At 45.4% G+C, this 23,923-nt stretch overlaps 1 protein-coding gene and 1 non-coding gene across 2 annotated transcripts in view; one reads left to right on the plus strand and one right to left on the minus strand.

The window, feature by feature from the left end:
• LOC139434644 (uncharacterized) overlaps window positions 1-23,923 on the minus strand; it is a 214,817-nt gene that overhangs the window by 21,209 nt on the left and 169,685 nt on the right. The window lies entirely within an intron of this gene.
• Window positions 22,620-22,691, plus strand: trnaa-ugc (transfer RNA alanine (anticodon UGC)). The gene has a single exon. It is a non-coding gene; the product is annotated as a tRNA-Ala (tRNA).

Raw genomic sequence — 23,923 nt, forward strand, 5'->3', positions numbered from 1 at the left:
ATACTATTTAAAGGTAAAAGCTTTTTTTTGTTCACCATATTTATCTCAGCTATATTTACTTTGCAGGTATGGATTTCTTAAACAAAATATCTGATCGAATAGGAACATGCAGATTAAAGTCATACACACACAACTATAGCTGTTGAATCTTTCAAGAAAGTGAGTAATATTAAGTATAATAGGAGAGATATGTCAGATTTGTATTTGTTTAATTGAACTGCACTGTTGTGTAAACAGCAACATGCTTTAGATTAATATGTATCTAACGTTAGCTGTGTATATGTTAGCTAATTATCACAGCTAGCATTACCTTTGGTGTATTTTTGTCACTGAATGTACTTAAAATATAGTAGCTTAAATACTTACCTATAAGCTACTCTTTGTACTTATTAAAGGTTTGGTTTTTTACTTTGTGTTTCTGCTGCTGTTCTCCTTGAGAGTCTGAAGTGTAATGAAGTGTTTCTGCTCTCAGTCTTAGTTTGGTAGTTTTGACGTTCTAAATGATGGCTGACCGGCCGTCAGCATTTGGAAGTTTCCCACAGACCACAGATACTGTAGTTCTGTGGAGAGAGAGAGAGAGAGAGAGAGAGAGAGAGAGAGAGAGAGAGAGAGAGAGAGAGAGAGAGAGAGAGGCAAGGTTAAGATAACAATACTCACTCTATTTAATTCTGTATTGACAAAGCTGCAACTACAAATAATGTGTTTTATTCTTTATTAAACTGCCAGTCTATGAATCTGCCAGTCTTGATAGATTGACTGACGCTTTGGACTTAAATACATGACAAATATTCACTAAGGAACCTTTCGGACTAATTTAGAGCATTGTAAGGTGTTCTTGGGTTTCCTGAAAGAATATTAAATTCATTATTATTATTGTTGTTATTTTGTTTGTGTATTACTATTATTACTGTAATTGTTATTATTTTTTTGTATTATTTAATTATGTGTATTATTATTTTTACCTTAATTGTCCCTATTTATGTACCCTGCAGATATGGATTTTAACATAAGAATATGATCATTTAAGATATTGTGATGTTTTGTCCTGAATTTAACAACTCTACAACATATAAAGTGTTATAACAACGTCTGGACCAACAACAACAGGAATATGCTGTTTACATGTTTGTACAACAATCGTACTTCAATATTATATTGTATTAAATATTAGGACACTTTGATAGGAGCATTTGGAGTGTTTTCATTGGTTTTATTTTTGTAATTGTTATTTGTACTGTGTAATCTATAACATTTCATCATATAATAAATTATTCTTACATTGTGGTATTGTTTTTATTTTACTGTGATTTAAGTGTATACTTTTATAATATACAGATAACTTAGGTGTATGTATTTTATGCTACATTACATTTTATCTTAGCACTTTCAAGTGGCTAATAAATGATTTCTACTCCAATAGTTAAATATAAATATATGTTTTAATAATAATAATAATAATAGCTTTGATTTGTATAGCGCCTTTCAAGGGACCCAAGGTCGCTTTACAAGTAGTAGGGCAAAAAAAAAAAAAAACATAACAAAACAAAAGTCAGACAGACAAAACAACAGATCGATTAGGGGCCGAAAGCCTTGGCAAACAGATGGGACTTGAGGGCCCTTTTGAAGGCGTCAAGTGTGGGGATGTTTCGAATCTCCGCAGGGAGAGCGTTCCAGAGGGTGGGGGCTGCCCCACTGCTACTTTATTCTTCCAAGTTTCATTTACAATCTTTAAGGCACAACTTAACGGAGCTGCCACTAAGCTCCGGAATCCGGTGCGTTTAAGCACCAAAAAATTGTCGGTCTAGAAAAGGGGTGGGCAAACTTTTTGGCTCGGGGGCCACTATGAGTTTTAAAATGTGTCAGTTGGGCCGAGCCAGTAGCAGATCAGTGAAAACATATTTAGCTGTCCACTCCTCATTATACACTCGGCACTCAATGTTGACTTTTCTTTTCTTTGGTCCACTCATTGTTACAGATGCAGGTTCAAAGGTGAATAAGGTTCAAAGGTGAATTATTGCATCATTTCGTCATCGTTTGCGTCATGGCGTAACCGTTTACGTGCCTTCTTATGACCCACACAGCATTTTACGTCGCTGATTTTCTCCGCAACACCGCTCACAACAACATCAATAGAGGACTGCGTATGGTAGTTTTTAATTATACAAAGCCAGATTAAATTAAAGAACTACTTCTCCAACCTTGTACTTTTCTCCAGAGTGCCGTGGTGCATTGTTTATTAATGTGGTTCAGCTGCGTTACTGCCCGCTGCAGTGCTGCTCGTCTACCGGAGTTTATTCTCCCGTTAACTCGCGGCAGCGGCAGCTGTAAAGTATTCACTGTCTGACTGTCACACAAGCAGCTGATAAATATCCCCAATTCCCCATAAGTGAATGTGTTTTAGTCTGAATTGACGCTGTTATGAAAGTTTCTCTGGCAGTGATGTTAGCATAGCAACCGAATCTAATCAGACTATCTTGACTACTTGTTGCTATCATTGTGGCATAAGCCGTTTTCTAAACGCATATTTTACCGGCTTATTTTTCGATATGATTTTACTCCAATGTAAGCGTGACGTATTTGGTTCTTGGATCTTGCCGAGTGGGGCCAGCTGAGAGAATAGACCAGACGCCAGCAAAGGTCAATTGTGTCTAGAGCAGAGGTCGCGTTAACCGAATATTTTTTTTAACAATGACGGACAAATCTGAAAGCAAAGTTTCCCCGCAGCGAGGCTGCTTATGGGTGTTATGCCGTGTTATGCATGCCCTCCAAAAAGGAAATTATACCGTTTCCAAACCTAACTGCCGTATAAATCATTGAAATGTCTGTGAGTTTTGGCTTTACGCTGTGCACACTCCCGCGAGGTGCAGCAGCCATGCATAACACGGCTCATGTGAACTGTCCCCCCCCCCCCGTTGACAGTTCACGAGCATGCTTTCCCCCCCCTCCCTCGTCAGAGTTGTGTAAAGGCCGACGGGTAATTGTGGAAATTGATGTGAGATATTGTACCAAAGAAGTGTGATACATGTGAAATTGCAGAAAGTCTTGTTGCAATTTCCAGACATTAAAAGAGGTCTGTTGAGTTCCCTGGTAATTATCAAATAGTAGCAGTTAAGTGAATACTGTTCAAGCAATACCTGTGTTTGTGTTTTATAGTGATTTCTCTGTTTTTATCCTTTCATAAATGTGAGGACTAAAATGGCGAGAGACAAAGGGCTGTAAAATAAGTTTTATTGCAGTGGGGGATGTCGAGGTATGCAACACAGGGTGAGTGGTGTGGGGAGAGGAAATTCTGTTTGAGATCTCTGGCAGGCCAGGTTTTAAGGAAATCTATGTATCTTGAATAAGTATATGTGTGAGTGTATACATTCCTGTGTGTTAATAGTTGAAGGAACAAAAGGTACATTTTTCCTCTCCAATATAGAGAGGTTTTTTATAGATTTCCGAAACAATGTTCCCTTTTTCTTAGAAATAGATGAGCACAATAGTTTTTTCTTTGACTTTTTACCTGTTTATCAAAAGAGTGTTTTAAGCTATTTGTGAAGAAGGAAGATGCAGAATTAAGGGTGATTTCTGTTTGGAGTGTAAAGATTATCCCTGATAATGTTTTCTGGGTTAAACCATCGATAGGTTTTACAAATGGGGAGGGACATTTTCCTTGAGTTTTAATGAGGCCAACACCTGTGGCTTTCAAAGCTGCCAGGCGCTGATTTCCCTGTGAGATAGCGTTTTGGTATCTCCCCAATGAAACGCCACCCCTTCTTTGCACTAGGGAAATGTTTTTCTGGTTGTTGGGTCTCTCTTCATGCGCTGACAAGACGACAGGATGTCCGCAGTGCGTGAATAAGGGCGGGAGTACTCCACACGTTGCTTATATGATTCTTTGAATTGTATAGTAATGTATTATATTATATCGTATTGCATTATTACTACTTTGTTTAATTAAAACAGATTATTGTTTAACTGGTATCCTGGTGTCTTCTAATTCCTTCCCTGTTATGATTTCAAGCAGGACTCGTCAAAACAACACGCGGTGAGGAGTTGGGTTGTAAAAACTCAGACCTCTCAACATAATTCTGGATTTTGACGGAAGTTTTACGATCCTGTCCGTCGGGCAGCGAAAAAGTCTAGCGCAACTTCTGCTCTAGAGTGCGCCATCTACTGGGATCAACTGAAATGCCGGGTATTGCAGGAAAAAGGCAAAATGAATGCGGTCTTTACTATGATTTGGACAATTTTGAACCAATATTCGGAGTGCCCGATTCAAAAGCGGGCCGTATATGGCCTTAGTTTGCCCATGCCTGGTATGGCTGTGCCTGTAGAAAACGGCTTATGCCACAATAGGATAGCAACAACAAGTAGTCAGTTTAGCTTCGGTTGCTATGCTAACATCACCCATTTTATACCAGAGAAACTTTAATAACAGCGTTTGATGCCAAACAGCGTCAATTCAGACTGAAAAACATTCACTTATGGGGAATTGGGGTTCTATATCGTATAGGCTTCACCCTCTAATGTTGCGTTCAGACCGGACGCGATGCGATGTTGAAAACATAAGCCATTAGCTGTTAGCAGTTAGCACACAGAGATCACAGCTCCTCATATCTGTTCAGAAACTGTACAAAAGTTAAACAAGTACAAACCACAGACTGTCTGTGTCATGGCGAATACAGTCGCTGGTTTATTTATGTCTGTAGGCCGTTTTTATGAGTGTGGAGTGAGCATATACAACGTTAGCTTAGCCTGGTCGACCCAATCTCCATTCAGAAAACAAGCATTTTAAAAGGTTTTTCGCCTGCCGTCTTGTCTGCAGACTTGTCAAGCATTAATTCATGGTTTTTACTAACCGGTATCAGTATGTTGTTACGTCGGCATCATTTAGAAACGTGTATTACAATTTAATCACGGTAAAATATGTTCATTTTGTTGTAGTCAGCGAGCCAGTGCGTCTTGTTTGAATGATGCGAGTAAACACAGCTGGCAGCCGCGGTGAAATGCGAGCGATTAGAGCGAAGCGAATATTCGCATCGCGTCCGGTGTGAACGGACAATTAGACTAGAGTGATGCGATAGGAGCGCTTAGAGCGAAGCGAATATTCGCATCGCGTCCGGTGTGAACTGTTGGAGATGCGAGTGGTCTGAATCCCACCTCGGCTCCGCGTGTCCTTTTGATGAGCTGGTTTTAAATCATAAAAGGAAGGAATTTAAAAGCACCAGGATAGAGGTTAAACAATAATCTATTTTAATGGTATAAAATAACAATACACCATACAGAGCACTCTGCAACAGTTCTCTGGGCTCAATTCCTACCACAGTGTGGTACCACGACGTACCACGACAGCCAGTCAGGAAGAGAGCATCGAGCATAAGAATGTTACAGCTTAAATACAAATGCTGTGGGAGGAGTTGTGTTGGTTCCTACTCCCTAGCTATTTGTTATTGGAGAGTTCACTTCTGGGCGAGCAAGCCAGTGAGTTGGCAGTTTTCCATTGGTCGTTTTCACTTCTGGGCGAGCCCTAGGCAATGACTCAGCAGTTGTTAACTACATCTGTTGCTCCATCTCCCGTGTGTGTGTGTGTGTGTGTGTGTGTGTGTGTGTGTGTGTGTGTGTGTGTGTGTGTGTGTGTGTGTGTGTGTGTGTGTGTGTGTGTGTGTGTGTGTGTGTGTGTGTGTGTGTGTGTGTGTGTGTGTGTGTGTGTGTGTGTGTGTCTACCCTCAGGCAGTCCCCCTTGTTATGCTTTGGAGTCATATAATTTCATAGACAGAGGACTCTTTGACAGAATGAACACTCATCTTATCATGTAGCTTATCACACAACAGTCACATGTTTTTCTTTATGAAAGCTATGGTTGTATAGATGTAACCGTCATCATCTCATGACCTCCTCAGGACCAGCTAACCAACAAAGATTAACTGTCCTCATACCCTCAGGCCATCTCTGAACTTCCTTCCACCCGAAGTCAGCTCACCCAGAAACAGAAGGACCATTGTCTCTCTAATTGTGTGTGACCCAATCGTCTCATGCTCTTTAGGAGTCTTGCAGGAAATGAACGCACATAGATTTCTCTCATTAACTAACACTTAACATCCTATATATCAGGTGACATAAAAATGAATATACCAGAATTACACTGTATTAAACTTCCTGCTATAACACATTATTTAAATTCTTCAGAACGTAGCATAAGGCTATCGGTATTGGGTAATCCTACTGCACGTGTGCAGCACTGACAGACTTAATCCTCGCCCACCTATGACGTGGGCCCCAACTACGGACTCACTTCCGTATAAATAGGAAGTAGTCCCTACAATCTGCTCCCACTTTTCTTCAGCACTCCGTTGCAGAAGCACTGTCAGGCACAAGCTCTTTTCAGAGCTGTTTACTAGAAAGCAAACATTCCTAGGTTCCCCTGGCCCCATCCCCCCTTTCCTCCGGACGGGGGAAACAGGGCGGGGGCCCGGTGTCGTCCCGACATATGAGTTACGACCGGAGCTCACGGTGTGAGTCTGGCCGGGGATTGGAGCACGCAAACTCACTCCCACGACACCTCACTCCCCAGGTGTCGTGCACTCATTTTGTCCGTCTCCCTCTGGCCCGCAGACAGTGGAGAGCGGACGCTCTCGCTGCTGCGGCCGAGGATGATTGGCTAATCCAGGAGTCTTACTCTGTGGACCAAGCCCTTTATTTATTGGATCCGAGTGGCGGGCAGCAGTCAGGCGACTCCTTCCCCTCCATTCACGGATCACCATGTGGTTCCCCCGCCCTGTCTCCCTCTCCTTCGGACGGGGGAGACGGGGCGGGGGCCCGGTGTCCGCCCGGTAGCCGAGCCTAGGTTCGGTTGACGCCGGGTTCCGGGTCACTCTATCCGCCATCACGGCTCTGCCGTCGATAGGCGGTATTTTCCAGGAACTCCCGGAAATCATCGGAAAGGCAGCCGCCTAATGAGATCTCCCCGTTTCCCCGTGCAGGAGAGCTCTCCTCCGGATGACATAAAAAAAGCTGCGTAAGCGGCTGCCTTACAGCCTGTCGGTTGTTAGGCAGCAGGGCTCACGGCTTAAACCGGCTGTCTTTAAAACCTGTTGGTTAATTAGACAGCCCGGGTTTGTTTCCTATGTCACAGATGTGCCTCCTACACACACCTCCTCTCATTCCTCAAGCAGGTTTGAGCGTGAACCTCAATGTCCGGTTTACGAGTCTTCTCCTAAACGGCGACATGATGAGAACCGCTGTGCAACACAGCGTGTGGAGGTGCAAGAGCCAGCTGTTTGTTACCTGTCGGTTAACAGACAGCTGGGCTCGCCGTTTGAGCCGGCTGTAACCTGTCGGTTAGCGCGGCTGCAGGGCTCGTGGCACAAGCCAGCTGTAATTAACCAGTCGGTTATTAGACAGCAGAGCTTGACGTTTAAACCTGATGCTCCTAACCTGTCGGTTAGCAGGCAGCACAGTTTTACCTCTGTCCCAGATGTGCCTACTACACACGGTCGTAATGAGCCTAGGGCTGTTATTACGCACTGTGTGAATAGCACTGCACACACCTCCGCTCATTCCTCCGCAGGTTTGAGCGTGAACGCGCCTCAATGTCCAGTCTACGAGCCTTCTCCTAAACAGAGACAGGATGAGAGCCGGTGTGAGATGCAGCGTGTGGAGGCCCCCTCGCAGCCTTTTCGGTCTGGGCCCCTCTTGAGCTGCTTCACGGGCAACGGCGGCGAGGGCTCTGACGTGGCTCGTCACCATGACAACCACAGCACATCCAAAACATGTCGTGCATTCTCAGAGTATTACTCAGAGTGGCGACGCGTGTGTTCGATGGACAGATGGATAATAATAAGCAGCTCACCGGGTAAGCCGGCTGCCCCTAACTTGTTATAGGCAGCATGGCTCGCTGCATAAACGGTCAGCTCTCCTCCGGCGCGTCACACCCCGCGGGGCGGTGACAGCCCTCTCCATGATGCAGCTGTTAGGCATGATATCAGCTGGTCACGTGGTGATCCCCCTGGGACTCCTTCACAGTGAGGAGACTTCCAGAGGTGGTTTATTCGCCTGCGTATCGACCCTGTGCGTCAGAGGAGACGCATGGTGTACATTCCTCCTTCCGTGGGTTTGGATTTAACCTACTGGAAAAATCTCCACGTCAGTGGGGGTGCCCCTGAGCAGAGTGACGTCACACACTGCAGTGTTCACAGACGCATCTCTCGCAGGCTGAGGAACGTGCATGTCGCAGGCAGTGGGGGGACAGTGGCCGGGTTACATGTCTCTCCATATACACGTGTTGGAATTACTCTCCGTATGGAATGTAATCCAGCACTTCGTCCCGTTGCTGTACAGTCAACATGTGTTGATTCGAACAGACAACAAAGCAGCGGTGGCCTCCATAAATCGGCAGGGAGGTGTTCGATCAGCGCAGCTGCTGAACACACATCCTACACAGCCAAATGGACAGCGTTCCATGTGGTGTGCAGGGAAAAGCCTGGGCCCGTCGTGCTGTCGTTCCTCCAGCTGTTGCTGGACATGAATTGGCTTATAGCACGGTCAAAACATATGCTGCTGCCATTTCATCTTGCCACGTAGGTTTTGGTGTCAGCACGGTGTTTAGTCACCCTCTGACAAAACGTTTTCTACGGGGAGCACAGAGACTCAGACCTGTGTCACGCGCTTTGGCGCCTCAATGGGTTTTGGCTTTAGTGTTACGCGCACTGAGTAAAGCTCCATTTGAACCTTTAGATCAGGTTCCCCTGAAGTTTTTGTCAGCCAAAGTAGCTCTGCTCTTGGTTCTGACATCAGCTAAAAGGGTGAGTGATTTGTCTGCTCTCTCTGTGGCTCCGTCATGTCTCCGGATCCAAGGAGATGGCAGTTCAGCTGTTTTACGTCCTAACCCGGCTTTTATGCCAAAGGTGATCACGAGCTCTTTTAGATCGAGAGTGATAACTTTGGATGGCTTCTTTCCTCCTCCTCACACATCAGAGGAAGAAGCCACATCTCATCTCCTCTGTCCCGTGTGCATGCTGTCATGCTATATTGCACACACGGCTGCTTTACGGAGCTCCCAGTTTGTGCATTACAGAGAGCGCTCAATAGGGCAGCCTCTGTCTGCACAACGCTTGTCACACTGGCTGTGTGAGGCTGTGTCACAGGCGTATGTCTCCTCTGGGTTGAATCCCCCGGAGAACATCAAAGCGCACAGCACCAGAAGATTTTCCTCCTCTACGGCGTTGCACGGAGAAATTACAGTGGAAGACATTTGCACTGCTGCATCTTGGTCTTCCCCCTGTTCTTTTATTCGTTTGTATTTGAGGGATGTCTCCCATTCCTCTCTGACACACTCAGTACTGTGTGTCCTGTCAGAGTGAGTAATGTCGGGGACTCAACTGCGTGCCCTCTCTCCTGCCTGTCGGCACTTAGAGAGCTGCCCTTTTCCCCCTCTTTGATCATTTTAACAAGTGGGACTTTGGTCTCTACTTTTTATAACGACAGCCTATTTAGCCTACCTTCATTCCCTTATGGAGAATATTCATTTTGAATGCTATATTCCCTGGGAATGTGATGCTCCATTACACATGGCGAAATGGACATGGGTTATTAATTCAGTAGGGGTGTTTTTGTGCTTCTGGTAACGGACGGACTAGTGGGGCGTAGACTACATCCTGCTTCGCCCTTAACCCAATTGCGATAGCCTTAGAGGGCGAAGCCTTATACGACATAGTGCTGGGGTTACATACTGTAACCCAGTTTCAATGAGTATAGGCGCAGCCCTCTAAGGATCGGGCCCCACTTGCTCTGTGAATAGCTGAAGAAAAGCTGTTTGTGTGGGAGCAGATTGTAGGGACTACTTCCTATTTATACGGAAGTGAGTCCGTAGGTGGGGCCCACGTCATAGGTGAGCGTGGATTAAGTCTGTCAGTGCTGCACACGTGCAGTGGGATTACTCAATAGCGATAGCCTTAGAGGGCTGCGCCTATACTCATAGAAGCTGGGTTACAGTACGTAACACCAGATATGTATATCAGCTGCTTGTGTCACAATCCTAATGTCATGTCACGTTTTTAGTTTAGTCTGTCTTGTTTTGGGTGTTATTTTGCTGTTCTGTTCCCATCTGTGTCTTGTTATTCTGTCGTTAGTGTCCCTGGTGTGTCTGATTGTCTAATTGTGTTCACCTGTTGCCCTTGTGTTTCTGCCTCCCCTGCCCGGCTGTTTCTCGTCTCGTGATTACCCCTCCCTGTATTTAGTCTTGTCTCTTCCTGTGTTCCCCTGTCGGTACATTGTTTGTTTGTCTTCCCTTCACGTCACGCTTCTTGTTAGTTCTCATTCATAACACTCCGTTCGATGTCTCACTATGGGATGCGCCTCAACGCGTATGCAAACAGAAGCATCAATCTCATTACGCCAATCCTGATTGGCTGGTGATCTTGACGTCAACGCCAGGGCATCCACCCACCCTTTAAGTAGCTTGCGCTACGATGCAGCATCATTCAAACACCTCTTCTCGCTTCAGAGCACATCGGTTCAAAATACCGAAGCAGCAGAGACCGCAGCCCGTCCCGGGTCCCCAGCCCAGGCACGAGTTAAGAGGGAGCTGGCCAAGAAAATCTCCGGTTCCGGCAGCTGCCGCTCAGGCGCAGCCGACCCAGGTTTTCATCCACCAGGCGAGGAAGAAGAAGCGGGCGGCCTGACAGCCTCCTCTCCTCTCCTCAATGAAGGAGCTGGAAGTTCCCTGTTCCCCAGCTCCAGAGCACGTTCCAGTGTTGGATGCTCATGTGTTTTCGGGGTGCCACCATGCCCCCATCTTCCCGCCGCCTCGAGTGATGCCAGAACGTCATCCTCAAGTTCGCGCCATCAGGGAAATGGACTTAAGATCAAAGACAGCAAGTTCCGCTGCCTGTTTAAGTCACACAAACACATGTCATCATTTTCCACTGTCGTTTCCAGGCTTGAAGCCAAGGGCGCAGTCAATAAAAATGAAAATAAAACAATAAAAACAATAAACAGTCTGTCGTCTGCCCCTCTTTTGAGAGCGGCTACGGCCTCTCTCAAAAGGCGGACAATAGACAGGATTGTGAAGGCACCACCGCCATACGCATGTGCAGTGTCGGCCGGGGTTGTCAACCTGGGGTACCACCATGTTCAGACACTAGAGGGCCCCATAACTCAACAGAGCTGTGACATCTCCACTCGCTTTGAGAAGCGAAAAGTGGAGGATGCTCACAGATTCTGCTTGGGTTTTCAAGACAGTAACACGGAGCTCCAGGCTCCAATTCGCTGTCACCCCCCCTCACTTCTCGGGCATTCTGTATTCACGGGCCCGGGGAGAGTCGGGCAAGAGATTTTCTCGCTGCTAGAAAAGAAGGCTATATCGATAATACCCGCCGAACAGAGTCAGAGCGGCTTTTATTCCAAGTATTTCCTCGTTCCCAAACGGGGAGGGAACGGAATTCGGCCTATACTAGATTTGAGAGCTCTGAACAAATATCTCAAAAGATACAAATTCAGAATGCTCACTCACACATCTCTGTTGCGTCTCGTGCGCCAAAACGACTGGTTTACATCAGTCGACCTGAAAGATGCGTATTTCCACATCCCAGTATATTACCCAAACAGGAAATAGCTGAAGTTCGCCTTTCAGGGTGTTATGAGTACAGAGTACTTCCCTTCGGTCTGTCTCTCAGCCCGCGAGTGTTTGTACGGTGTACGGAAGCCGCGATAGCCCCGTTAAGACAACAGGGTATTCGCCTGGCAAACTTATCTGGACGATTGGCTCCTTCTCACACAGTCGGAGCAAGAGGCTATTACGCAGACGAATGTCCTCGTAAAACACCTGCTCGACCTGGGTTTTGTATTAAACACAGAAAAGAGCATGTTGTCTCCAGCACAGACTGTACTCTTACTGGGCCTACGCCTGAATTCGGTGCCCTTTACAGCCCGCTTGTCAGCAGAGAGAGTGAAAGCCTTCAGGGCTTGCCTCGCTCATTTCCAGCCACGCAAATATGTTCTCTTCAGGTCATGTCTGCGGTTGCTGGGGCTCATGGCGTCAGCCATTCTGGTGGTACGACTGGGACGCTTACACATGAGGGAGTTTCAGCGCTGGGTAGCTGCCCTCAGACTGGACTCTGCGCGTCATGGCGCGCGAAGAGTGATGGTCACTATGAAATGTATAATGGCTCTGCGCCACTGGCTACACCCGACTTTTCTAGTACGGGGCATGCCTATGGGTGCTGTCCTATCGCGGAAGGTGGTCACCACAGACGCATGTCTGACGGGCTGGGGGGTTATATACCAAGGTCGACCTGTGAGGGGTCTCTGGAGCAGAGACCCCCAACGGTCACACATACATTATCTGGAGCTTTTACCGGTGTTCCTCACCCTAAAACGCTTTCTGCCTTTTCTCAGAGGACATCATGTCCTCGTGAGGACAGACAACACAACCACAATATCGTATATAAATCGCCAAGGGGGTTTGCGTTCTCTCCAGTTACACATGCTGGCACGCAAACTGATCTTATGGAGCTGCAGACGTCTCCTCTCTCTGAGAGCGACGCACGTACCAGGAGTGATGAACCTCGGGGCGGATCTGCTGTCCAGAGGTGCACCACTATATGCAGACTGGACTCTACATCCAAGGATTGTGAGTCAGCTGTGGGTGCGTTACGGCCGAGCCGCGGTAGATCTGTTCGCATCAAAAGAAAATGCTCAATGTCAGCTGTTCTTTTCAATGCACGATTTAAACGCACCGTTAGGCGTGGACGCGCTCGCGCACGTTTGGCCTCCGGTCCTTCTGTACGCGTTCCCACCCCTGGCTCTGATACCCCCAACTCTGGCCAGAGTGAGAGAACAACGCCACACACTTATCCTGATAGCTCCGCACTGGCCTGCAATGTACTGGCAGGCAGAGATATATCAGATGCTGTGTGGGCAGCCGTGGCAGCTCCCACTACGCAGGGACATACTGTCTCAGGCGGGGGGGGGCGATCTTTCACCCACACCCAGAGCGCTTGGCACTATGGGCCTGGCCTGTGAGTGGTACAATCTGAATACAGTGGGGCTCCCTCAGAAGGTGATAAACACTATTCAGAGTGCGAGAGCTTCCTCCACCAGGTCTCTGACTGTATGACTGTAAGTGGAGGGTGTTTGAGGAGTGGTGCCTTCAAAAAGGACACATCTCTTTTCAATGTCCTGTCGGGGTGATTTTATCATTTCTACAGGACTTAATTGATAAACACAGAGCTTTCTCTACGATCAAAGTGTACCTGGCTGCTATTGCTGCATGCCATGTGGGCTTTGAGGGAAAGAGGGCTAGCCAACATCCTTTGGTCTGCCGTTTTATGAAAGGGGCTCGCAGGCTCCTCCCTGTTTCCAGGTCACTGGTGCCCTTATGGGACTTGGCAGTGGTTTTAGATGGGTTCACTCGACCTCCATTTGAACCCCTGGAAGAAGCTGACATGAAACACATGTCACTGAAGACAGTGCTGTTACTGGCTCTGGCATCTGCCAAGCGAGTCAGTGACATTCATGTGCTCTCTGTACATCCTTCATGCACTCAGTTTGCCCCGGGGCAAACGAGAGTGTTGCTGAAGCCCAACCCTGCCTTTATACCTAAGGTGGTTGGCTCATGTACCCCCATTGACATTGTGGCATTTCCTCCGCTGCTGTGTTCCTCTGAGGAACAGCGGCCGATTTTGCTGTGTCCAGTTCGTGCTTTACGCATCTATATGGACAGGTCAAAAGAGTTTCGTTGTAATGACCAACTCTTTGTATCCTGGGCTAACCCTCAGAAGGGCAAGCCCGTTACCAGGCAACTGCTCTCCTACTGGATTGTGGAAGCGATTGCTCTGGCTTATACGAGTCAGGGTTTGCAGGCACCAACGGGCCTGCGTGCTCATTCTACTCGTGGACTGGCTACATCCTGGGCTTTGTTCAAGGGTGTTTCCATCCAAGACATTTGTGCAGCAGCGAGCTGGTCCTCGCCGCTCACTTTTGTCCGCTTTTACAGGCTAGATGTCTCTGCTCCAAGTGTGGCCCGCGCAGTGCTGGGTCCCGTGTTGAGACAGGGTTCTACCTGTTAAGTTCTGGTTGTTTTTGGTGATTTTCGAGATAAGCATGTCTAGCAATACGGGAGTTTCAATATCCCATAGTGAGACATCGAACGGAGTGTTATGAATGAGAACTATAGGTTACTTATGTAACCTCAGGCCTCAGAGTAACATGATGTGAGATGTCTCACCAGACGGCCCTTCTTGCTAAGGCGAAGCGAGAAGAGGTGCTTATTTTGAATGACGCTGCGTCGTAGCGCAAGCTACTTAAAGGGTGGGTGGATTCGCTGACGTTGACGTCAAGATCACCAGCCAATCAGGATTGGCGTAATGAGATTGATGCTTCTGTTTGCATACGCGTTGAGGCGCATCCCATAGTGAGACATCTCACTTCATGTTACTCTGAGTCCTGGGGTTACGTAAGTAACCTATAGTTTCTCCTGTATCCCTCCTTGTTGGTCACAGTCAGTGTTGTGTGTTTGTGCTACCTGTGTTTTTCATGCCATGTTTTTGTGTTTTTTCAGATTTTAAATAAAGCTTGCTTTTGTTTATAACCTTTACCTTTTTGTAGTCTGCATTTGGGTCCTACCTTTTTCCACGATTCCTAACAGCTTGTGTGACAGTCAGACAGTGAATACTTTACAGCGGCCGCTGCCGTGTGCTAACCCGGAGCTAATGGGAGAATAAACTCCCGTGGAAGAGCATCACTGCAGCGGTCGGTAAATGCCGCTGAACAGTGGCGAGCCGTCAGGGCCCTCTATTTCCAAAGAAATAAATCCTTCGATTCTGCCTGTTCAGTTTCTGTTGGAATGTGAAGGGTTAAATGCCGTGTCTGCAAGTTACTGTGAAGACGGGAGGGCTTGTTGGTCCCTCTGTACATTCACAGAGGGCCAGCTATAGTAACTCAATGAGAGAGTAATGTCAAATGACAGTACAATTGACCAATCATATCTTCCTTCTAAATGGGTGGCCTTTATTTTCGCGGACTTTGTGACAAGTTCCGTCCGCTGTGAGGTTTATACATGTGTATAAAGTGGTGCAGTGACGCGTCCTAAAACCCGGAAGTAAGTTGCGCTCGGGTTCTCTCGACACAAAAGCAATGGGATTTCTCCATAGGGTTTTGGAAAATAGCTCGATATAAGGTCTATGGAACGAACCTGTTAGATAAATGCACGTTTTGTTCAGCCGGATAATATCCACATGTCTAACCTACTTTTATTATTTTCTAATCATAAATCGAATCGATAGAATTATGATCGATAGATTTATGATTATCATAGGTGTTTTCATGATGGCTCACTTCAGTGATAGTCATTTTGAATATTGAGTTACAATGATAAATTGGAGTGGCAAAGTATCAGCTGCATGACCCGGCCATCAAGTGCTTCATCCAAAAGGACAGGAGGATGGACTTTGTGTTTAAGTGATTTTGATCATCAAAGGTAGCCCTAAGTCATTTTTCTTAATTCATTTGTAATTGTTACTTGGCTGTGGGTGCACTGTCATGATAGGTGTTTATATAAATGGTGTTGTTTTGTGCGGCAGAGGGTTGCTGTCATTGATGCGTTTTGCACCCCGGGCCGCTGTTTTGATATTCCGCTGAAGTATACGCTGTGACGTAATAACTCTTCTTTTTTATCGAGGGAAGGTCAGAGGGCCTAGGTATAAAAGTCACGGCTCGCCACTGCCGCTGAAACACATTAATAAACATTGAACCACGGCACTCTGGAGAAAAGTATAAGGTTGGAGAAGTCGTTATTTAATTTAATCTGGCTTTGCATGATTAAAAGCAACACAACCCTTACAAAAAAACACTATAGTATTACTATTAAGAATTACTATAGAAATACCACAAAAAACATATCAGTATTATTATAGTAATTCTATGGTTTTTTGTAACACACGATAGAGAATTACTTTAGTAATACTATAGAGTTGGCTCTGGTGATCTTATAGTGAAGTTACAGTTATACTATAGTGTTTGTATAGTATCACTATAGTGTTTGTATGGTATAACTATAGTGTTTCCTGTAGTATTTCTATGGTTTTTCAGCCACTATAGGAAATTACTATAATTATACTATAGAGTTGTGTGTAGTATCCCTATAGTGTTTTCTATATTATTTCTATGGTTTTTTGGAACACACTATAGAACATTACTATAGTATTACTATAGAGTGGTGATGTTATAGTATATATATAGTTAATTAGCTTTAATAATGATGTAGTCATCCCTATAGTAAGTATGCAATCAACAAATAAAAGTTAGCAAGCAGAGCAGTTTCAATTTGAAAGATAGGGAATTTATTAACAAAATAAAATACTTTGTTCACAGAATATGAATATGAATAAATTACATGTCAAACATTTACAAGAACAATTTCATGCCCGAAACAGAAATGGTTGGGCAATGAAATTAAAGGTGGGGTAGGTAATTTTGGAGAAACCAGCTCTAGAATTTGAAAATACACAGCCGGAAAAAATCTTCCACTTCCGTCCAGAGGCCCTCCTCCAACACACACGAACGCGCACATGACCAATGAGGGCACGAGATAAGTTTATGCACAGATGGAAGGCTGACAAGCAGGTAGACCATCCAGTTAATTTAGCCGGTCCGGCTAAAATGATTGGTCGTGCTTTTTACAGTAGCCTACTACGTCTTCCACAGATTAAATCTTTTTAGGGATTTTTTGTCAAAGCACTTAAGATATTCATTGCTATCGGATGTTAAGAGCATTCCATGGAATATAACAAAAAGTGTATCTCGAGCCGGTTTCTCAAAATTACCTACCCCACCTTTAAGGGAAAAAGTGTCCCAACCCCTATATAAACACATTTCATATACATATACTTACAACCCATGCCTTTCTACCAAGTCAGAGATGCAAACGTTGACAAGTTTGAGCCTGGTCTTCTCGGTAAGAATGCCATTAGTTTGCAGTTCATCAAATACTTCTGGAATGTTCTTCTTAAGTAGCTCAGTTTGGCCAATTAGAATAACTGGTTCTTGTGGCTGAACAAAACAATAAGAGCAAGCACAGTGTTGAGATCTTCATAGTATGTTGAATACTTAAAACAAAAGTGAATTATAATCAAGTATAATCAATTATATTCTTGTATAACTCACAATGAAAATGTTTCCTATGTTATATTTTTCTATATTTACAGTATAAACAGTAAGTGGTTTGTTAAGTTGAGTGTAAGGCCTATAATGATTTATGTGTCACTGATAAGGGAGAAGGCAGTTTCTTCCCTCTCCTCTCACGGCAGTACACAGGGGGGGGAGGCTCCTGACTTAAGGAGAACAAACTAAGAGGCCCCAAAAAGGTGGTTATGTCATAGCCGAGAATAATATTTTGCAAGTCCTGCAGAGTAGGTATCATGTCCTTTTTACACAAACATGGGAAGGTGTGTCTTATGGCATAGCCATAGAATATGTCCGGTCATGTCCAGTCCTGTACATCAGAGACCATGCCCAGTTTCCACAAATGTGGGTATGGAGGAGGTGTCTTTAGGTTTTTATATCCTGTTGTTGAGCATAAAGACACTGGCTTGTTGGGAGAGAGCGAGAGAGAGGGGGGGGTTCCCCTGGTATACTCTCTCCCGGTAAGCTCTGTCCCTCAGAGCTGGGTTAATAGCTCTCGGTAAGCTTCTCTCAAACTTGGTAAATATCTCTCGATTTTCTTTGTTGAAAGCTGAGTGAATTTTCTTTGTGAAATGAGTGGAATGAATTGATGTTTGTTGAATGTTAGTACCCTGCGACCTGTGAGGAAAGGCCCTCCGAATTCATGCGGGACTAGTTGAAGTATACGAATGTCGAAATGAGAAAATGAACTGTTTTGGTGAATGAAAGGTTGAATGTGCTTTTTATTATCACCGGTCTTTTATGAGGAAATGCCTCTAAATTATATCGGGAGATTTAAAAATCACAACTGAATTGGGCAGTTGAAATTACAATTTTCGTAATAAATGTAAAACTGTGAATTAAAGTTTCATATTTGAACATGATCACAGCATTATCGGTTTAGTATGATTATTATGTTGTAAAGAGAGAAGGTAAAAACCCTGTATTAGTTTGGACCTATTTTTCTTCAAATAAACTGATCCCATCTTTTGGATTGGGACAACTTAAAATACATCTGTGCTCTCCTCTCCTGCTTCAAAGGTAAGATTGCACCCTGCCACACCCACACTTAGGTAGGGCCACACCTCATGTACTGATATCAAAATCCTTCGGGATCGCTTAAACAGATTTAAGAGAGTTGTCTGAATTGAAACAGCAGTTAATTGAACCTGGTTCTTCAGGGAGTTAATAGAGCTGAGATCTTGCTGACGTTGGTGGATCTGTGCCAACCAGTACACTTACATAGACTCAATAACTTCGGTTAGGTCAATTAGTAGGTCTGAGTAATTTCCCGGAATAAATTATCAGCTCCTCCCGACTCTTACAACAGCATAAAGTCAAGTTCTGGCCTGTGTGATTTTTTGAAACACAATTTAACAAGCATGGTAAATGTATACCTGAGTTTGACAAACTTCTCTATAGGACAGGCTGAAGATCCGGTGCTTCAGAAAAGTGCACTTGGAATCTGTCAAAGTTACTTATGTTCTCAATTCTATCAATATCTATAAACTCTTGGAAGTCTGTGTTGTATTTTAAAATCCTATCAAGGACAAATCCAAATCCACCTGTTACTTCCAGGAGATGGTTTGTGCTTTGGACACTGTAGATTTGACTTTTCTTTTAATTTCCTTTCCATTCTTAAAAGAAATTGCAAGGACTTTAACAGACTCCTGCTGCTCATTCCCGCTTCCTGTAATTATAAGAAAAAGACAAATTCATCCTGATGTTGACTAATCATATTATGCCAGATTAAATGAAAGATCATCTACGGTATCATCTTCTAGTTAAACCCATTAATACACACCTTATAAGCAGTATGGTAATTTTAATTTTAACTTCACCCATAAAGACAACTTCTAGAGAAGCACAGGGAGATTATGCAGTGGCGTTTTCTTCTGGAGGCTGGGTATTTCTTTATATTTTTTATTTGTATTAAAAAACATCTCTCCGCTGTTGTCAGTGAGTATTTTACAAAGAGTGAAACAGCGCCCCTCTTAATTAATGTGTGGTGAAACACAATACTCACTACACTACACTCGCAGTGTGCTGTGTCAGGGATATGTCAAGGAAAGCCCGCCGGCCTTCCCTTCCAACGATTTGATTGGTCGGAAGGGAAGGCCTGATGTCACTTGACGCTGCGTCTCACACAACTGCCGTTACCGTAGCGACAAGAGGCAGATATGAAATCTCCCTTCTACACAATATAATATTTGCAAGTATAGAGTAGTGGCTGATGTTTTTAGTCAGAAATAGATGAACTGTGTACACTTACTACTAATTAATAACTTTAGTGCTGAGTTACTTATTTGCACTGTAAGAGACTGTATATTAATGCAGCCTCTGTCGGTCTTCTCACTCGCACTTTCCCGCCACATCTGGTCGAACAATGAAACGCTGGGTTACATATTGTAACCCTGGGCAGGCGGAGCCCGCTACTGGACTCTATGGGTACTACCCTTAACCATGCTATGTGAGCATTCACATACTGAGTTGCATAAACGTAGCCGGACAATCAGGGCGAGCCTACCTGAATGCGCGCAGGCACACAGTACATAAGGCGGCCACACCTCCTGATCTTGTCATCCTACACCCTCTTCAGCAAGCGGCATAGGAAAGACAGGGCCCCTAGGTAGAGGGCACCGCCTGTGCTTATATAACGCCGGGTTACGCATTGTAACCCATGACATATTAACACAGGCGGAGCCCTCTACTGGACTCTATGGGTACTACCTTATCATGCAAGCATTCACCTACTGAAATTTCTATAGACATAGCCTTCCCCGGGCGGGGCCTATCTGCGCAAGCATATAAAAGGAGGCCTCGCCTCCTGACCATCATCCTACACTACTCTTCAGCGAGCGGTATAGGACAGACAGTGCCCCTGAGTAGAGGGCTCCGCCTGTGTTAATATTCCAAGGGTTACAATATGTAACCCGGCGTTATATCTCTCACAGGCTCCCCCCTCTACTGGACTCGAACTCACTGTCCCTGACCGGCTTAGCAGCCACTGCGCCTCACTCACCTCTCCCTCGGTTGTGACCGTGGAGAAGTCTGGGCTGCGGCTGACCGAGCACACTCTGCCGTGCTTACCTCGCAAAAAAAGTGTGCTCGAAAAACAGTGCTGAGGGCTCCCCCCCGTCCGCCTATAGGCAGACAGAGAAAGTCTGCAGCCCTGTGTGGGTTCACTATGCACCCTTTCTCCTGAGTCCCTAAGGAGCACAGGGAGAGCGCAAGTGCCCCCGTGCCCCCACAATCCGACACTGACCCTGTGCAGAGTGTGTACAGACTATAGTGTGGAGGGATCTCCCCTTCCTGCCCCCAGGCATGCGAGGGTAGCCCTCCAGCCCTGTATGGGCCGAGAGCGCATTACATTACCCCGCAACCTTCCAGGGGTCCGGAGAAACGTATGTGCATTTACTCCCGGGGAGGCGGTCAGGTGCCCACTGACCCACAGCCCCCCCCTCCTCACCAGTCCTGTGTTGCCCCAGCAAGCACAGACGCTGAGAAAGAGCAAGACATTATCCAAGAGATAAAACTTTATGAAGGAGCCTGGCGTTGACCAATATGTCGCCGTACATATATCCTCCACACTCACACCATTGAATAAAGCTGTTGACGCAGCCACAGCTCGTGTGGAGTGCACATGGACCCCCGCGGGGCAGGCTCTCCCTGCCTGTTCGTAGGCATGTGCAATGCCTCCGCAAAGCCAGCCTGCCAGGCGTTTCTTGGACAGAGCTTTTCCAGTCACCCCGCCCCCGAAGCACACAAACAGCTGTTCAGTGCGTCTAAGGGCAGCTGTGCGCTCTACATAACATGCTAACGCACGCACCGGGCAGAGGAGGTGTAATTTTGCTTCCCTGGCCCCACCATGGGGTGGAAGTCTAAAACCCCCAAACTGAATAGCCCTCAACCTGAACGCACTCCTTAGGCTCTTGGGCACAAAGGAGGGGTTCGGTCTGAGTGTCGCCCCGCTCCGGTCACCCTGAATCAGTAAACAAACTCGGGTGCACCGACAGAGCGGTTAACTCGGCACTCTTTTGGCTGATGTTAAGGCAAGAAGCAATGCTGTCTTCCACGACAGTGCTTTCAGGGAGGACAGCTCCAGAGGCTCAATGGTTCTGTGACCAGAGCCTCGAGCACCAGCGGCAGGTCCCACTGCGGGTGGAGGCATGCACTACTGGGCGCAGCCTCCTGACCCCCTGTAAAAACCGCAACATCAGTGGATGATAAAAGGCTGAACCTGCCGTCGAATCCCTCATGGCAGACGAGATGGCTGCTGCATACACCAGCCACTTTGGCCTGTAACAGGCTGTGGTGGATCCAGGTCTTAGCTGCCTGGATAGACTGAATAACGTTGTCAGACAATCCACCCTGTCTCAGCCTGTCCCTCTCAGGAGCCAAGCCTGGAGAGGACGGCCCCAGAGTGTGTAACGCCCCGATTGCAACTGCCTCTTGAGACATCGCCCACCAGAACTGGGGGATTGCCCAGGGCTGGCCCACGTTCATCTGTGTCATCTTTGAGTACCATTCTCCATTAGGGTACGAGAGGTCCCGGGCTCAAATCAAGGATGAACCTGAGAAAAGTAGAGAGCAATTCAGATTTTAAAGCCTAGTATGGACAGCATTAACTTAAGTGAGTAAGTGAATACATGTGTTACTCTGTGATATGTGGAAAGTGGGACCCCATATTGGGTTGATGGACACCCCCCCCATAAGTACAAGTACACAGTAAGTGAATACTCGTGTTACTGTGTAATATGTGGAAAGTGGGACCCCATATTGGGTTGATGGACACCCCCCCCCCCATAAGTACAAGTACACAGTAAGTGAATACTCGTGTTACTGTGTAATATATGGAAAGTGTGCCCTCATATTGCCTTTGGGCCACCCCCCCATGCAGTATAAGTACACACTAATGAAGAAGAGCACCATCTATTGTCCAATGCATGCATAGATACTCATATGCTGTTCGTGTACTATTTAGACGGTAAACGGCCAAGTCCATCCCATGGCCCAAATATATTGCCCACGGCTGTTATATCCCAATGGGGACAAATGTCCATGCCGGCACTAGAGGGCCTTACCAGACTTTTCAATTTGGCGTCCTGAACAAAATTGTATTATCTCAAAGATGCATGGTCCCATTCCTCCAATACAAGTTTTTGCATTATTTTCAATGCCGGGCTCTTTTTTAGTACAAATGAGCAGACACATTTTAAACTTGGCAATTGTAAACGTCTTGACCAACGATGGTGATATAGCGGTGTGCAAAGGAAAGATAAATATGTTGAGTTTTTTATCATTCTCCATTCTCCAGAGGGTCCCGGGTTCAAAATCAAGGATGAACGTGAGAAAAGTAGGAGAGCAATTCTGATTTAAAGCCTAGTATGGGCAGAAATAACTTAATGTGTATCATTTCTGATATCTTCCTTTATCCAAGGATCTGAAGGAAAGGGAAAGCAAAAAAAGAAGACACAGGGGATTGTAGCTCAGTGGTAGAGCGCATGCTTTGCATGTATGAGGCCCGGGTTCAATCCCCGGCATCTCCAACTAATATTATGGTCGCTATCAAGGAGGTCTCTGTTGTACGGTTTAATGTGTAAAAAGTGTTGAAAAGGAGCACATAAAAGCAGGCATCATGTATCAGCATGCATCATGTATCACCAAGTTCAAGGTAAAAAAAGCCGCGCTTAATTCCATTGACTTGTTCTTCTCAGGTTTTGAGAAAGTCCTGACTATTTGTGAAATTGCTTAGAAATCAAATGTTTGTGTTGTCGTGGCCGCCTCCGCCAGTTGGACTGCCAACTGAAGTCCTACCGATCCTAACAGTTCCTACAGTTCCTAACGAAGGTCCGACCCAGGTCCGAACAGGTCCTAACCGACACCCAATGACAGGGCAGCAGGTCCTAACAGGTCCTAACCGACACCCAATGACAGGGCAGCTACCCCTACACGTGACATGGGGCAAAAGGTTCGCACCTCCCCTCTCCATCTCAGAGAGCGTTCGCAAGAAGAAGACGAAGAAAGAAAAACAGGTAATAACAATGAACTTGTATTAATTACACGATAATACTCTATCTGAAAGCTGGCCATGATATTTTCATCCGGGGAAAGTAATTTGTAATAGTTGTCACCGTGTTTATTCCGAGATTCGCCGCATCTAGCTCCCGTTGTTAAAGTTAGCTCATGCTAACGCTGTAACGTTTTATATCTGTCTGACATTTATAATAAACCAACCTCCGCATAGAATGGACCACCGACATAGCGGAAGATATTATTGATTACACTAATTCAAAGTTGAACTCTTTCTGAAAAGAAAAAAAATAGCGGTAAATGTTGTGTGGTAGTAACCGTGGATTTGCTCGCGCTGTAACTGTATGGAGAATTTGTAGCTTTCTACACAACGATTATTTTTAGAAGTTGCAGACTTAATAATAAAATGCCGTTATATAGCCTATAACGTTAGTGCTACAGTGAGTGGCATACTGTTAATATATGTCCCACCTACAGCACATTTGCGATATTGCACTAGTATAACTCATATTGTATTGTCTTGGTGGAGAAAAGAACTACTCAGATATTTTAATTCAGTTAAAGTAATATAATCACAGCTAAAGGTACTGCATTTACATTCTCATATGCTTAATACATATTATAACACTTCATAATAATTATTCATGCTTTTACTGTGTTCTTCAATTATATGCTGCTCTGCTGCTAAATGTGGCTGGCGCTGATTTAATTACATACTGCTAAGTAGAACAAATCAATGACAATACAA

This window comes from Pseudochaenichthys georgianus, chromosome 1, assembly GCF_902827115.2.
Source record: "Pseudochaenichthys georgianus chromosome 1, fPseGeo1.2, whole genome shotgun sequence".
Lineage (NCBI taxonomy): Eukaryota > Metazoa > Chordata > Actinopteri > Perciformes > Channichthyidae > Pseudochaenichthys > Pseudochaenichthys georgianus.